The sequence below is a fragment of the Myodes glareolus genome, chromosome 25 (assembly GCF_982192425.1).
Source record: "Myodes glareolus chromosome 25, mMyoGla1.1, whole genome shotgun sequence".
Taxonomy (NCBI): domain Eukaryota; kingdom Metazoa; phylum Chordata; class Mammalia; order Rodentia; family Cricetidae; genus Myodes; species Myodes glareolus.
In genome coordinates, this window is record NC_142050.1 from 38,746,331 (window position 1) to 38,762,728 (window position 16,398).

Here is a 16,398-nt window from a genome sequence, read left to right on the forward strand (position 1 = left end):
CCATGCTTCTGTTATGGGACAGGCCCAGATGAATGCTTCAAAAGAAAATTAACCAAGTTAATTAAATTGTATTATTTGATTCTCTAAAGATGCTTTACAGGATAAGGTTTCCCACTGCCCCCTTTCGCAGGGTCCCTCTGTAGACCTCACCACAGAATTGAACCAGCAGCCCGTGAGTGGCCCTGCCTGAGGAGGGAAAGTGCGCAGCTAACCACCCAGCCCCCAGGGTCCCGGAGACAATCAGACGCAGGGAGGAGTTGAGTCGAGCAGGAACTCGTTTATTTCCTTATAACGTGCAACTTATAAAGCAGAAACCCATGAATCCCGGAAGAAACGGAAGGGAAATTAACCAATCACGTCAGCAGTCACGTCTGCGTGAGACTCGGCTCCTATAGCTTCTAATGGGGAACACACGGGCATCAGGCACTTTACAACATCTTACCCCATCTCTAACTCCAATCATCTTCTCGTAAATAAGTCAGATCCCCCCTCCCCCACCCCTTGCTCCCTTTCAGCACCATCTTGACTGGGAAAATTCTTCACGGGCTTTGCAATGTCACCTTTTTCAAATTTCGCGCCTTTTCTAGCGGTCACGCTTTTGGCGTAACTCTTACGCTTTTGGCGCCAACTGCGCCTTTTTTTCTAACTGTCATTTTTTTTGCGCCAACTTAGCCACTCCAGCCTCCTACATGGTCATGCTCTATTCAGCCTACACCCTCTGTCCTTCCCAGCGAGACAGGATATGTTGGCATGCTGTCTGGGTAGTCTCTTGCCCAGCTGGCAACTCCTGGGCTCTGGGGCTCCGGCATTACATGGGCTTAGGAGCACATCCACCTCCCCATGGACCTGAAGCTCTGGCTGTCACACCTGAAGGGCTGCCCCTCATCCAGTGTGGAGGTAACTGGAGCTTCACAGTCTTCCGGTGGCAGGCTTCATCCTTGGAGGGCTTGCTCATGCGAGTGTTGGTGGAACCTTTGACCCAGTTCCATGAGGAAGTGTAATTCGTAATCTTAAGTCTTTGGGGGTCCTGAAGATTTTCTTTGGAGTCTTGGGGAGGGGAGGGGAGCAACCATTTTCGACTTCCGTGTATGCTCCTGCGGCAGGAGAGTATCAGTGAGTGAGTCGTGTATGAACGCAGTGCACGGGGGTTGGAGTTTATTGACCTATGGCGTTGGCATTGATAGCTCTCTGTCTTGGGGTCAGCTGACAGTGGTTGTTTTAATACAGGCATATCTCCAAGTGGAGCAAACCCGGCAGCACATCTACGAACTTTTTGGAATATGTGTGTAAGCTCCAGGAGATCCAAGAAAGAAAGAAGTTTGAGTTTGTGGAACCTGTGAGCAGCAGGGCAAGCTTTGCTGTTGGTCTCACTGCGAACAATGAGAGACGGAACGAGACCTGGGACGGGTGCACACAGCTAGTCACAGTGTGTCTGTGTGAACAGCGAAAGAGCGAGGCCTGGGACGGGTGAACACAGCTAGGCACAGTCTAGGCAAACATCTAGACGAGGGGGAGGCCTTGTCTGCACAACCCCTCTGAGGGGACACTTGCTATGCGTGGTGTTCCGCACTGCAGTCGGCACAGATTCTGATGTCTTCCACCGCTGCAGCAAATGTGACTGACAGAGCTAATGCTCACGAGATACTAGTTTTCAGTGTCTTTAAAGTAAGTTTGCTTGTTTAAACGTGCTTTTGTTTCAGGTATTTATTATGATTTCTAAGTCATTCTGTAGCTTTTGAAGCACTTTTGTGAATGGCTAACAAATTCAAACCTTCTCACAGTATTGAAATTCTACCTGGTCCATCTGTCTCTGCAGATATAATACAGACTTATTCCAGGAGCTTGTTGGTTTTCACAGCCAGACAGCTTCTTTTCAGACATTTTTATTCACACAAACTAAGTGTGTTGCAAAGATGGCCGCTTGTTCTTCCTGGCTGCCCAGCTAGCTTAGACACAAAATAATCACACAGAAACTGTATTAATTAAATAACTGCTTGGCCCATTAGCTCTAGCTTCTTGTTGGCTAACTCTTACATATTAATTTAATCCATCTCCATTAATCTGTGTATCACCACATGGCAGTGGCTTACTGGCAAAGTTTTGGCACGTCTGACTCTGGAGGCGGCTCTATGGCTTCTCTCTGACTCCACCCTTCTTTATCTTAGCGTTTAGCCTAGCTTTCCCTGCTTACCTAAGTTCTGCCTTCCTATAGGTCCAAATCAGTTTCTTTATTCATTAATGGTAATCACAACACACAGAGGGTACTCCCATATCATAAGTAAACTACTTTCTTCATAATTCAAAGGAAATTAAACAAGGTATGGCGAAGTACACCCAGAATACCGGCACACAGGAGGTAGGGGCAGGAGGATTCCCATGAGTTCAGTGCCAGCTTTGGATATATGCCTCAAATAGCAGGCCCAAACAACCCCTAGTATTGCAGAGTGACCCCTGGGGTAACTGGAACTGTGGCCCTGCCTGCACCATGAGGAGCAACCATCTGAACCTTGGATCCCCTAGACGTGGAAGACTGATCACCAGAGATATAGACAACCCCAATTATACCAATCAGAGGAAAGGATGGGTAGATAAGGTAAGAACACACTCAACAACAACAACAACAACAACAAGAAAACACTCAATACCACAAAGAGCAGCACAACACCAGTAAAAGTTAATAACCCTATAACAGCAAGGACTAGAACAACCAAATATAGATGAAGTAGAAGAAAATGACCTAAAACACAATTTTAGGAGAATGTTTGAGGCCCTTAAGAGGAAATAAAAAAAAATCCCTCAAAGAAATGGAAGAAAAGACAAACAAAAATTGGAAGAAATCAACAAATCCCTTAAAGAAAACCAAGAAAAAGCAATTAAACAGATGAAAGAAATGATTCAAGACTTGAAAACAGAAATAGAGGCAGTAAAGAAAACACAAACTGAGGGAATTATACAAACAGAAATTATAAGAAAATGACCAGAGACCACAAATGCAAGCATAAACAGCAGAATAAAAGAGATGGAAGAGAGAATCTCAAGTGCTGAAGATACAACAGAGGAAATAAACTCATTGGTCAAAGAAAACATTAAATCTAACACAAATTTAACACAAAATATCCAGGAAATATGGGACATCATGAAAAGACCAAACCTAAGAATAACAGGGATAGAAGAAGGGAAAGTCCAACTCAAAAACACAGAAAAAACATTCAACAAAATCATAGAAGAAAACTTTCCCAACCTAAAGAAAGCTATGCATATGAAGATACAAGAAGCTTACAGAACACCAAATAGACTGGATAAAAAAGTCCTCTTACTATATAATAATCAAAACACTAAACATACAGAATAAGAAAATTAATTAGAGCTGCAAAGGAAAAAGGCCAATTAACATATAAGGCAAACTTATAACATATAATTACACGACTTCTCAATGGAAGCAATGAAAGCCAGAAGGTTCTTGTTAAGCATTATGCAGACGTTAAGAGACCACGGGTGCCAGACTACTATACTCAGCAAAACTGTCAATCACCATAGAAGGGCAAAACAAGATTTTCTATGAAAAATCAGATTTAACCAATACCTAGCCACAAACCCATCCCTACACTAAGTACTAGAAGGAAAACTCCAACCCAAGGAAAGTTAGTTACATCCACAAAAACACAGACAATGGATGATCTCACATCAGCAAATCCCAAAGAAGGGAACACGCACACACACACACACACACACACACACACACACACACACACACACACCAAGCACCATAACATCACCAACCACAAAACCTAAAATAACAAGAACTAGCAATCACTGGTCATTAATATTCCTTAATATAAATGGGCTCAACTCACCTATAAAAAGACACAGGCTAGCAGATTGGATATGAAAACAGAATCCATCCTTCTGCTACATACAAGAAACACACCTAAATTTCAAAGACAGACATTGCCTCAGAGTAAAGGGTTGGATACAAAAAAATTTCAATCAAATGGACCTAAGAAACAAGCTGGTGTAGCTATCCTAATATCTAACAAAATAAACTTCAAACTAAAATCAATCAAAAGAGACAAAGATATTTCATATTAGTCACAGGAAAAATCTATCAAGAGGAAATCTCAATACTGAAAAATTTGTGTCTATGCCACAAAAACAAGGGCCCCTTATATGTAAAAGAAACACTACTAAAGCATAAATCAATCATTGAACCCCACACTAATCATGGAAAACTTCAACACCCCACTCTCACCACAGGATAGGTCTGTCAGACAGAAAATTAACAGAGAAATAAGGGAACTAACAGAAGTTATGACTCAAATGGACTTAACAGACATCTATAGAATATTCCACCCAAACATAAAAGAATGTACTTTCTTCTCAGCACCTCATGGAACCTTCTCTAAAATCAACCACATACTCATTAACAAAACAAACCTCAACAAATACAAAAAAAAAAATTGGAAAAACCCCATATATCTTATCAGATCACAATGGCTTAAAATTAAATTCAATAGCAACGCAATTTCAGGAAGTTCCAAAATACATGGAAATTAAACAATAGTCACCTGAATCATCAATGGGTCAAGGAAGATATAAAGGAAGAAATTAAAGACTTCTTAAAATTCAAAGAAAATGACCACACAACATACCCAAATTTATGGGACACAATGAAAACGGTGTTAAGAGAAAAGTTCACAGCACTAAATGCCTACATAAAGAAGCTGGAAAAATCCCACACTAGTGAATTAACAGAACACCTGAAAACTCTAGAACAAAAAAAAGCAAACTCACCCAGGAGAACTAGATAGCAGGAAATAATCAAATTGAGAACTGAAATCAGCAAATAGAAACAAATAATACGAAGAATCGATGAGACAAAGAGTTGGTTCTTCGAGAAAATCAACAAAATAGACAAACCTTTATCCAAACTAACCAGAAGACACAGAGAGAGAATATCCAAATTAACAAAATCAGAAATGAAAGGGGGACATAACAACAGACACAGAGGAAATACAGAGACTCATCAGGTCATATTTTGAAAGCCTGTATTCTAGAAAATTGGACAACTTAAAGGAAATGGACAACTTTCTCGATAAATATCTCTTACCAAAATTAAATCAAGACCAAATAAGCAAATTAAATAGACCTATAACTGCTAAAGATATAAAAACAGTCACCAAAAGTCTCCCAATTAGGAAAAAAAAAAGCCCAGGGCTAGATGGTTTTGGCACAGAAGTCTGCAAGACTGCAAGATTTCTGAAGAACTAATATTAATACCCCTCAAATTGTTCCACGCTATATAAACAGAAGGAACATTGCTAAACTCTTTTTATGAGGCTACAATTACCCTGATACCCAAACCCCAAACAACACAAAGACACAGCCTGTAGGGCCCAGGTCTTCCCTTGCTCCCTGGGATGCAAATCAAGGACTGTTTACACTAAATCAGCCTAGCTTCCTGTTAACTTCTCTGCTTGAGACTACCAGCCTGGTGGATTAGCATAGAGCCTTGTTTGTCTTTAGTATGGTAATTTCACCTGCAAAGGAGGGTTCCCAAGGCACCTATTCTTCTCTTAACTGTCTGTCACAGCTCCCAGCCCGGTATCCCCTGCCTGGGAAGAACCTGCCACTCAGTGCCAGGCTCTCAATGCTGTGATCTCACTCCTGCCTGGGAGGGGGTTCTTCTCTTCTGGGGAAAGAGGTACATTAACCTGGCAGAAGCAAAATAAAACTTGACATTCGGCTATTCTTGGCGGATGACCCAGATCTCTCTCTGTGTGTGTCTTGTGTTTAACCCCCAGAACCTTGCCCCAAGCTCATGGTAAGGTGCGGAAGGCACGCGATCCGCATTGGAAGGAAGGAGTGCAGATCTGGGTGGAACAACAGCCAAGAAAGAAAATTACAGACCAATCTCCTTCATGAACATTGATGCAAAAATACTCAATAAAATTCTGGCAAACGAAATCCAAGAATACATCAGAAAAATCATCCACCATGACTAAGTAGGCTTCATCTCAGAGATGCAGGGATGGTTCTGAAGGACCCCAATTCGCTTTAACCACAGTCATACCGTTCTTGCAAAGGATGAGCAAATAACAAGCTTAGCTCAGGACCTCCTGGAATGCTGAACAAATAACAAGCTCCATAAAAGGCCTCCGCTGAGCAAAGATACCTACCTGAGGTTAGAGCAAGGACAGCCTTATCTGGCTGCAAAACAGGGAATTTATGAACTGGCCATAGAAACAAAGAAAGAGAAGATTGCGAGGCCTGAGTCACGTAGAAAGCAGGGCTCGGGGCTGTGCGGTCAGACACCTGGTCGCCAGCCGGGAAGGGGAAGGCAGGATAAAAGGACTGAATATTCCTCTCATTGTTATCTAGGTTAAAAATTCACCACCCTGCTTCTTGCTTCTGTAAACCTCGCTTTTTGCTCTCCTACAAAAACCCCTCACCCCCAACCTGCAGGCGCGCAAGTTCTCCGAGAGACCTTGTCGCCCACAGGTGCCTGTGTACCCCAAATAAACCTCTTGCATTTTGCATCCGGCTGCGTGCTTTCGACTGATCTTTGGACATGGGGGTCTCTCCCGAGGGAAGACGCCCAGCGGGGAGTCTTTCAGTTCAACATACAAAAATCTGTCAATGTAATCCACCATCTAAACAATCTGAAAAATAAAAACCACATGATCATCACATTAGATGCTGAAAAAGCCTTCAATAAAATATAATATCCCTTCATGATAACGGTCTTGGAGAGAGCATGGATACAAGGAACATACCTAAACATAATAAGGGCAATATACAGCAAGCCAACAACCCACATCAAACTAGATGGAGAGAAACTCAAAGTGATCCCACTGATATCAGGAACAAAACAAGGCTGTCCACTCTCTCCATATCTAGTCAATATAATACTTGAGGTTCTAGCTAGAGTAATAAGAAAACAAACGGAAATCAAGTGGATACAAATCAGAAAATAAGTCAAACTCTCACTATTTGATGATGACATGATAGTTTGCATAAGCAACCCCAAATATTCTACTAAGGAACTTCTACAACTCGTAAACACCTTCAATAATATAGCAGGATACAAGATTAATTTGAAAAAATTGGTAGCCCTCCTTTACACAGTTGATAAATGGCCTGAGGAAGAAATCAGAGAAACATCACACTTCACAATAGCCACAAATAACATAAAATATCTTGGAGTAGCTGTAATCAAACAAGTGGAAGACCTGTACGACAAGAACTTTAAATTTTTGAAGAAAGAAATTGAAGAAGACACCAGAAAATGGAAAGATCTCTCATGCTCTTGTGTAGGTAGAATTAACACAGTAAAATAGCAATTTTACCAAAAGCAATGCACATATCCAATGCCATACCTATCAAAATCCCAGCAAAATTCTTCACAGACATCAAAAACCCCCCAATATTTAACTCCATAAGTAAAAACAGAAAACCCAGGATAGCCAAAACAATACTGTACAACAAAGGAACGTCTGGAGGTATTACCATTCCCAACTTAAAACTCAACTATCGAGCTACAATAATGAAAGCAGCCTGGTATTGGTATAAAAGCAGACAGGGGGACCAATGGAATCAAAGTCCTGCCTATCAATACACATACCTATGAACACCTGATTTTTGACCACCACACCCTCCACAGTCTGAGCTCCTACTGCCTAAACTTCTCAGATGGTCTATTTCCAATTCTTCCTCTATTTTCAGGAAGCTGCTTGATCACAATAACATCCTGTGGCCATCTTCCCCCAGACTTTATAATAGGTGTTCTCAGTCTTCCTGACTCATGATTTCTCATTATTTCCAGGTCCCAGGTATGCTGGTTAGTTTTAATCATCCTTGACACAACTACCTGGGAAGAGAGTTTCTATTAAGGCATTGTCTAGACTGTAGATGAAGTTGCCCAGCATGCACCTGCGTGTGTGTGTGTACAAGTACATGTGTATGTGTGTATGCAAGTGCGAGTGTGCTTGTGTGTGTCACATTCCTAAGTTCCTCTAACTGTTAGAGGAGCTAACAGTTAACAGCATCTAACAGAAAGCTGGTGTTGAGCTGTGTGCTCTCTTGATGTCTTCTCTGGCTGTGAACCTATAGGCAATTGCCTTGGATGGGCTAACATCCCAGAGCCCAAACTTCCTTCTGGGTTGTTCAACTCTTTCCCAAGAACATTTTACTTTTTATCTTTCTTATTTAGTGTGTAGTCTGTGTGTGTGCATGCATGCAATCATTTGCAGATGCCATGGTACATTTATAGAGGTCAGAGGGCAAAGGACAACTTGTGTTCTCCTTCTACCATGTGTGTCCTAGGTATTGAACTTACGCTGTCAGACTTGGTAGCAAGCACCTCTACCCACTGGGCTATCTTGCCAGCCTGAAGGCATGATAATAGTATGATTACACAGTAGTCTTCTAAGTCTCATTTTGAAAAGCAAAAATAACAAATGGCTAAAACTTGTAAATCCCATGCAAACAGTTAACATTTATAAAATTGTTTTCATTTTCGCGTTCTCTTTTTGAGATTATAATTTAATTGCGGCATTTTCCCTTTCTTTCTTTTCCCTCCAAACCCTTCTGTGCACCCCTCCTCATTGTCCTTTAAATTCATGCCTATTTTCATCAATTGTTATTGCGTGCATATATGCATACAAATATGACCTGTTCTATCTGTATAATATTACTTATATCTATGTGTTTAGGAATGACTGCTTAACACTAGACTGCCAATCAATGTGCTCTTGCCTGGGGAAGACCTCTTCTGCTTCCCGCTTTCCTTGGTTGCTCATAGGTCTTTGTGTAGGACTAAGGTCTTGTTAGCTTTTCTCCATCTGGTTTGGCATGTTCACTGGTATCAGTCTTGCTTGTTCAGCTCACATTTGGGTGGTCATGCTGGTGAGACTCTATGGGTGGGTCTTCTGTCTATGTGTTACTTTCATTGGTCAAATAAAGAGATTGCCTTGGCCCTTGATAGGACAGCAGCTTAGATAGGTGGAGTAGACAGAACAGAAAGCTGGGAGAAAGAAGCAGAGTCAGGCAGACGCCATGAAGCTCCGGCCTGAGATGGACATAGGTTTGAATCTTCCCGGTAAGCCACAACCCCGTGGTGATACACAGATTACTAGATATGGGTTAAAGCAAGATGTGAGAGTTAGCCAAGAAGAGGCTAGATATAATGGGCCAGGCAGTGTTTAAATGAATACAATTTGTGTGTTGTTATTTTGGGGTATAAGATAGCTGGATGGTGGCACACAGCCTGCTGCTTCTCATTTACACATATGCTTATTAACAGTAAGCTCAAGCTGTTTGTTTTTTTTTAAATATCTAGATGAATACAATTTATTTAAACAACGGTTTTGCTTATGTTAGCAGCTGCCACAATAGAGTTGCCTCTATGCCATCTAGTGGCATGGAAGGCACAATCTTGGGAAAGAAATCTTGTTATTGTTTTTGTTTTTGAGACAGGGTTTCCCGATAGCTATGGAGCCAGTCCTGGAACTCACTCTGCAGACCAGGATGGGCTTGCACTCAGAGATATCTGACTACCTCCTGATTGCTGGAATTAAAGACATGAGCCACCACTGTTCAGCAAGGTACTTATGCCCTGTAAGGAGCCGCCAGGATGTCGCCTTGGTGAGATAGTGCCAGCGGTCCTACAGCCTGGAGGTATACAAATCCTTTGATGCTGCCGTGCAGGCCAGTGTGCTTGGGGCCTTGTTTTGCATTTCAGAGACTTGGTTCCCTGACCTGTCCTGTGGCCTTGGGCCCTAGCAGAATGGCATCAACCAATCAGCATTTGAGCCTCTCACCCTAGAAAAGCAGCTGCCTTTGGGTTTTTCGCTCTCTCTAATCTCTCTCTCTCGTCCCTGTGCTCTCTCATCTCTCTCTCTGGCTTTCTTCTCTCTGGCTTCCTCTCTCTAGGTTCTCTAGGTTCTCTCTGGCTTCCTCTCTCTAGGTTCTCTAGGTTCTCTCTGGCTTCCTGCTCTCTCTCCTGCTCTCTCTAATCTCTCTTGTTCCTGTGCTCTCAGCTCTCTCTCTCTCTGAGTCTTTTCTCCCCAATTTTCCTCAATCGAGTGACTCCGAATAAAGACGTGATAGGGAAGGAATCTCATTTTCGTGGCCGTTCATTCCTGCTGGTCAGGAAGTGCGCCGCAATGCCCTTTAGGAAATAATAATAGTCAATTCTCTCCTAAGGTATAACGGTGCCAGTTATAAGTTTCATCTTGTGGACTGGCCTTAAATCCTATCAGAAAGTCCTTGGTTAATCCCATAACGTTTGTGCCGCTATTGTACCAGTAGGCATATCTTGCCAGGCCAGTAATTACTGTAGCTGTAGGGTTGACAGCTGGTAAAGTTAGTGATCATAGCACCTTCCAGCACTATGAAGGGTAGCTGACAGCGATGAAACTTGCCATCTTGATTCTCCATGCCTTATAATTCAAGTATGTGAAGTCGTCAGCAATGGCAGCTTACTGTCAAGTCAAGAAAATGTGCGAAATCTATGTATAAATCCTTATTGTCCTTAGCATGGTGATTATCTGTTCCTGCCAACAAATTTGGAAGAGCTCCCACCTTTTTAACTTTTAGGAATTTAGAAACGTCTTCTGTAACTGGCTAGGAGAACTTAGCAGTGTAGCCACCCACTTGTTGTTTTCATTGTTGGCAGGCTTTTTATTCCTGAAACAATTTCGTTAGCTGTTATTGATCTGTTTATGCTATTTAAGCTTTTATTGTTCAATTCTGGTGAGTTATCTAAACCTAGAAGTTACTTGTCTCCTCTAGGTTTCCACATTTATTGTATGTTGTTGTACTTAGCACTCTCTTTTTGCTTTATGAAACTCATATAATTAAAACATTTTTTTATTTGTGTCCCTTTAGTCTGTTTTCATTTTTTTCTCTTCTCTTACTGAGCAATTAAAAATACTCCTCTACGTTCAGATATAGTCTGTAAAGACTCTCTGTTTGGCTCTTTACATGATCTTTCTTTGCTCAATTTCATTTTTGTTAGTATCATGACAGTTTTCTAATTCCAATTGTCTGTCTGTATTCTCTTACAGACAATTGAATTTTCACTTCAAAAGAATTGAAAAAAAATCATTCTTTTGTCTATGCTCCCAGGGATTCCACTAATTTCTTTTTCTTCTAGAGTCATGTTTTACTGGAGGTGCCAGTTCTGCCTTTTTATATTTGTCCTGGGTTAATTACTTTTTCGTTGTTGTGACAAACTGTCTCATGGAAACAGCTTAAGAGGCAGGAGAGTTTATTTAAGTTCACAGTTAAGCACAGGAAAGTTTGTTTCCATGTGCAGTTGGTAGAAAATCTTGGTTGTGGGAGCAAGCACGTGACAGAGACTGTTCTTCCTCCTGGGTAGATGTGAAGCAAAATGAATGAGTACAAGAGGGTTCAAGGCAAGACATAGTACCCAAGGGTATGCTCTCAGTGACCTGATTGCTCCAACTAAGCCCTCCTTCCTACTTTTCACTACCTCCAAATAAAACCATCATGTTATGAATTCATCAAGAGACTGATGCATTGATTAGGTTAGAGCTCTTATGTTCTAATTATCCACGGAACTGACACAAAGAGGTGGGCTTTACTGACCTCCTAGACATTCCTCAATCTCATCCAAGCTGTCAGAATCAGCCATCACATGTCAGGTGTTGATATTTGTACTTCTGGCTGACCAGTTGTCCTTACTGAATTTATTAGATGACTTTCATAGAAAAAGACTTTCTCTGGGATTTGGTTTGGTATAACTTCAAAACCTAGATGGGTAACCACCTCTGGAGCACTCCATCTGTTCATTCTCCTCAATAGTTCCCCAGTTGGACTTGGGGCTGGAAGGATGGCAAGATTCCTTAAGAGCCAAAGCGTTAGGTGTCCAATGTTATCAGTGTAGGTTGTTGGAGCAGTATGTTTATTTTTATTCCTATAGTGAGAGAACTTTTCCAGGCTCAGACTGGGGCAGTTTATGAAGGTATTTTTCTTTCCCTCTTTATTGGACCACTTAGCATATCCATATTCTTCAATCTCTCCATTTATATAAGCATTCTATATTCCAATGCTCCTCCAAGGTGCTCTAACTGAGTCGCAGCTGATAGTTGGTTTTTAGCTTTCTTTGTGGTAGTGAGAGCTTGGGGAGAGCACCTAGTGTCTCTCGTCTGCCATCTTGTTAGGACTGTCTTTGAGACTATCTTTTGTGTAGGTATGACATGTCAGGACTACGTTTTTTCCTTTTTATAACTTATTTTTAAAAAACCAATCTTTTCTCATTTTACACACCTATCCCGGTTCCCACTCCCTCCCTTCCTCTCATACTCCCCACTTCCCCCAACTCCAAACTTCATCCACTCCTCAGAGAGAGTAACGCTTCCCATAGGGAGTCAACAAAGTCTGGCACATCACTGAGGCAGAACCAAGGCCCTCCCCCAAATATCTAGGCTAAGCAAGGTATCTGTCCAAAAAGAATGGGCTCCAAAAAGCCAGTTCAAGCACTAGGGATAAATCCTGGTCCCACTGACAGTGGATCCACAGACTGCCCAAGCCACATAACCGTCACTCCCATTCAGAGGGCCTAGTTTGGTCCTATGCAGATTCCCCCACTATCAGTCCAGAGTTAGTGAGCTCTCACTAGATCAGGTCAGCTGTTTCTGTGGGTATCCCCATCATGATCTGACCCCTTTGCTCATATTATCGCTCTTCCCTCTCTTCGACTGGTCTCTGGAAGCTCGGCTCAGTGCTTAACTGTGGGATTTCTGCATCTGCTTCCATCATTTGCTGGATGAAAGTTATATGACGATAATTAAGAGGCACCTAGAAAGTAGAAACTGCAAGTAAGATTAGATTACTATGAGGTTCCTTTTCGGTCCTTTCCAAATGCTTCCTCTTGGAAGTTACCAATGCTTCCACCGTGTTAGTGACTGGGCAAGCTTGTTTCTCGTGCCAAAGAGTCCGTGCAAGATGATTTTCCCTTTGCAATGCAAAGACCATGCATGGAAGACAGATCCAATTAGCTCTTAAATTAGTATTGGCAGCAGCAAAATTAGCTGAAGTTTCTGTAAAGTAATTGTTTTAGATTGCTGTTCCTGTCTCTTTGTTGGTAATAAAGAAAGTAAGAAGGTAGCATAAAAAGTAGGATGGAGGGGGAATGGGAGGGTATGGGGAAGAGGGGAGGAAGTGGAAATTTTTATAAATAAATAAATAAGTAAATTAAAAACAAAGTAGGATGGAAGTCAGAGCTCCTTAAACAATGCAAAGTGCATTAGTTTCATAAGCTATAGAAGTTGAAACTAGTTTATATTTTACACAGAAAGTATCATAGTATCTAAAATTTTACAAATAATATTGTCAATATAGTGACTATATTTATATTTATTTGCATTTTATTTGTGAGAGTTGGTTTTGTTTTTTGAGTGGACAGCCTTCTCATACATGTCAATTGGCAACTAGAATATAAAGGAAGTTCTAGTACATGAGCCAGAAGGGACAAGGTATGGAGAGAGGCTGACTGCAGCTTAGAAAAGTTACTAAAGAAATACTGTTGTGGGGAGATTGAAGCTTCCTCTAAGTTTTGAGACCCGTAGACAACACTGAGCTGTCCCTTTCCCTCACTGCAGCCTGTAGCCATACCTGCACAGTGTTGGGGTCCTGGAGTTTTATTATGGAGGTGATGCAGAGTGTACAACCTGTGGACGCAGAAACTGTATCGCTCAGTGCTGTGTTGGTTGTGCCTAGTACGCTGTTGGTAGGAAGATAATAAACACTCCACGCCTTTGTGAAGAAATGAGAATGTCATCCAAAAGCCACATTATGATTTTAGTGGAGAAATTGATGTCAGAAGCAGGCAGTGGCCTGTCCCCGGCATTCTGGATGCTAAGGCAGTACTGAAGTCAGTTCCAGTTCTTGCTTTCAGAAAGTCATCCTTCCCTCCATACAGATACTGACTTTTAAGAAACGAGCCCGGCCTTCCTACTTCTCTCCAATTCACACTTCTTTTCTCTCCAATTCACACTTCTTTCCCTTCACGTTTCTTCATAGTCACCTCCAACTGGATCTGATCACTGGGCTATTTCTTTGTAGCACAGCGACACAAGCCTGGCAGCCTAAGAAGAACACATTATGTCAGCCAGCGGCTACCCTCAGCACCTAGTGGTCTCTAGTCTCCTGTCATGGGCCTTCTTATAACAAGGTCAGCAGGACTTTTTTCCCAGAAAAGCGGAAAAGAGAAACAGAAAAGACTATTTTCTCTTTCAGAGCTCTATACCTCTTGCCTAACTCAAAACTGACCGAGCTGGGTCCTGAATTGTATCTCTAAAAGACCTTTGTCTAACTGCAGAAGCGACACCTTCTCTCATCCACAGCTCGTTCATGTCCAGGATTGTCCAAGGCGCTTTGCCAGGAGATGGAACCCCTAGGAGCACTCTTAGAACTCAGCTCATCACAAACACACTGGTATTTCAAGAAAGTAGGAATCTGGAAGGCAGTAAACAAAGCTCTTGTCTTACATTTATGGAGAAATATACTCGTCTAGTTTGCGATTCTCCGAGCACTTTTCCTTTCTCTGAGGTGTATGTGAAGCATACTGAGACATATTTGCAGATAATTGGTCATAAAGGGCAGATAGCTTCAAAGACTCTGAAGCCACTCTGCTTGGCTTACTTTAAAAAATTGTTTGGCATTTAAACATCCTTTGCAGACTGTTTTCCTCTATCAAAATTTCCCCATTTCCCCCTTTGATAATGAAATATAAAAATGATTTTTGGCTATTTGACTTTCATGCTTACTTGTTCAATGTTCTTTTTATGAAAATAAAGTAAAACTTTTTAAGATGAGGTCTGACGTCACTCAGACTGACTAGCATCTAACCTCCCCAGTCCTGCTTCCTGCTTCGCCATGGCAGGGATTATACCAGCCTGCATCACTGCACCTGGCTAAAACAACTTGTTTTTAATGGCGTGTGTGTCCATATCTGACATTCTATAGAATGGGAATCTTTTAATTTAATATTTCTCTTTGAGAGTTGTTGTTAAATCGTTTCCTGGTGTGCAGCCTTATCCTCCAAGACCTTGAGACGGAAGGTCAAGGCCTTTGTGTTTCTAACCTTTCTGTCTCATCTCCGGTTCATTTATTCAGATACAAGAGCGGAGGCCATCAGATCATTCTCACTTCTACATTCTCTTTTATGTTTCTGCTTGAGGAAGGATTAACAGAAGAACAAATCCCAAACCAGGTTTGATGCTGTGCAAAGGAAGCTGGAAGAGGGGATGATATCCAAGACTGTGACCTTAGTCAGGAGCTGGACTCACTCATGAGCATGAAACAGGATGCCCCCGACCCCAGGTGGTGGTGCTGAGTGGCTTCCCTCCCCAGTCAAGTTCTCAGCTGGTCTAGTTCCATGGGTGGATGTAGCAGTAACGAAATTTCTTGTTGACCTGGTTGGAAATGGCGTCTTCGTGATCAGGTGTTTAAGAGAATGGACCAGAAAAGCCAAGGAGTCCTCATATAAGCTCCTATCCCAGGCCTGGTTTCTTGTTTTCTCTTGCAGTGGCTGCTGATATTGGGTTAATCCTGCTTTTTTGTTTTGAGAACAATCAATCATGAGCTTTGCTTTCTCAGTGTACTGTGGACTCTGGTAAGTCAGGCCAGCCTATGGTTTGCTATTTTCCTCAGTGTCGTCTACTGTAGCAAAATCACAACCTTTAAACGCCCTGCCTACTTGTGATTGAAGCAGGAGTCCTATAGCTGGAGTCTCTAGTGCCTACTGGGGCACTTTGTAATGACTTTTCTGCTTATCGTCACCAATGCCTGATGGAACCGCAGCATTCCATTCTGGATTTCATCTTACCGCAGGAAACTGGTTGCCTTTCATTTTATTTCTTGTTTCTTCTGTGATGCTGATTGTCTGTGTAGACACAACAGGAAGATGAATGTCCACGGGACTGGTAGGAGAGATGACCAGGCACAGGCCGACACCACTGCGCTGAAGCCCTTGGTCTAGTTTCCTGTCCTTCACCTGGTTTATAAGGCGGCTATCCCCTTCTCTGTCTCTTCCAAGTATTCTCCCGCTGATCTTCCCAGGGTTATAGTCTCTGACACGTTCATAGCTGTCTCCCATTCTCTCCACTCTATCCAGTTGAGCATGTGGATCCCTAGGGTGAACGCTCTCAGAGAAGCTTGTGGAAGACAGTGTGTTAAAAGCACTTGGGACCCAGGAACTGGAAGGAGATGGGAAGGTCAGGATATAATTGGAGACCTTCTTTTGCTGGCTCTCTATAACAAAGTTGAGTTTTATAGCTTTTAAAATATTTTCTTCTTTGACACCAATTTAATAAATACAAACTAACATTGTTTCTCTTCTTACAATGTATAGTAAATTATTTTAATGCATTA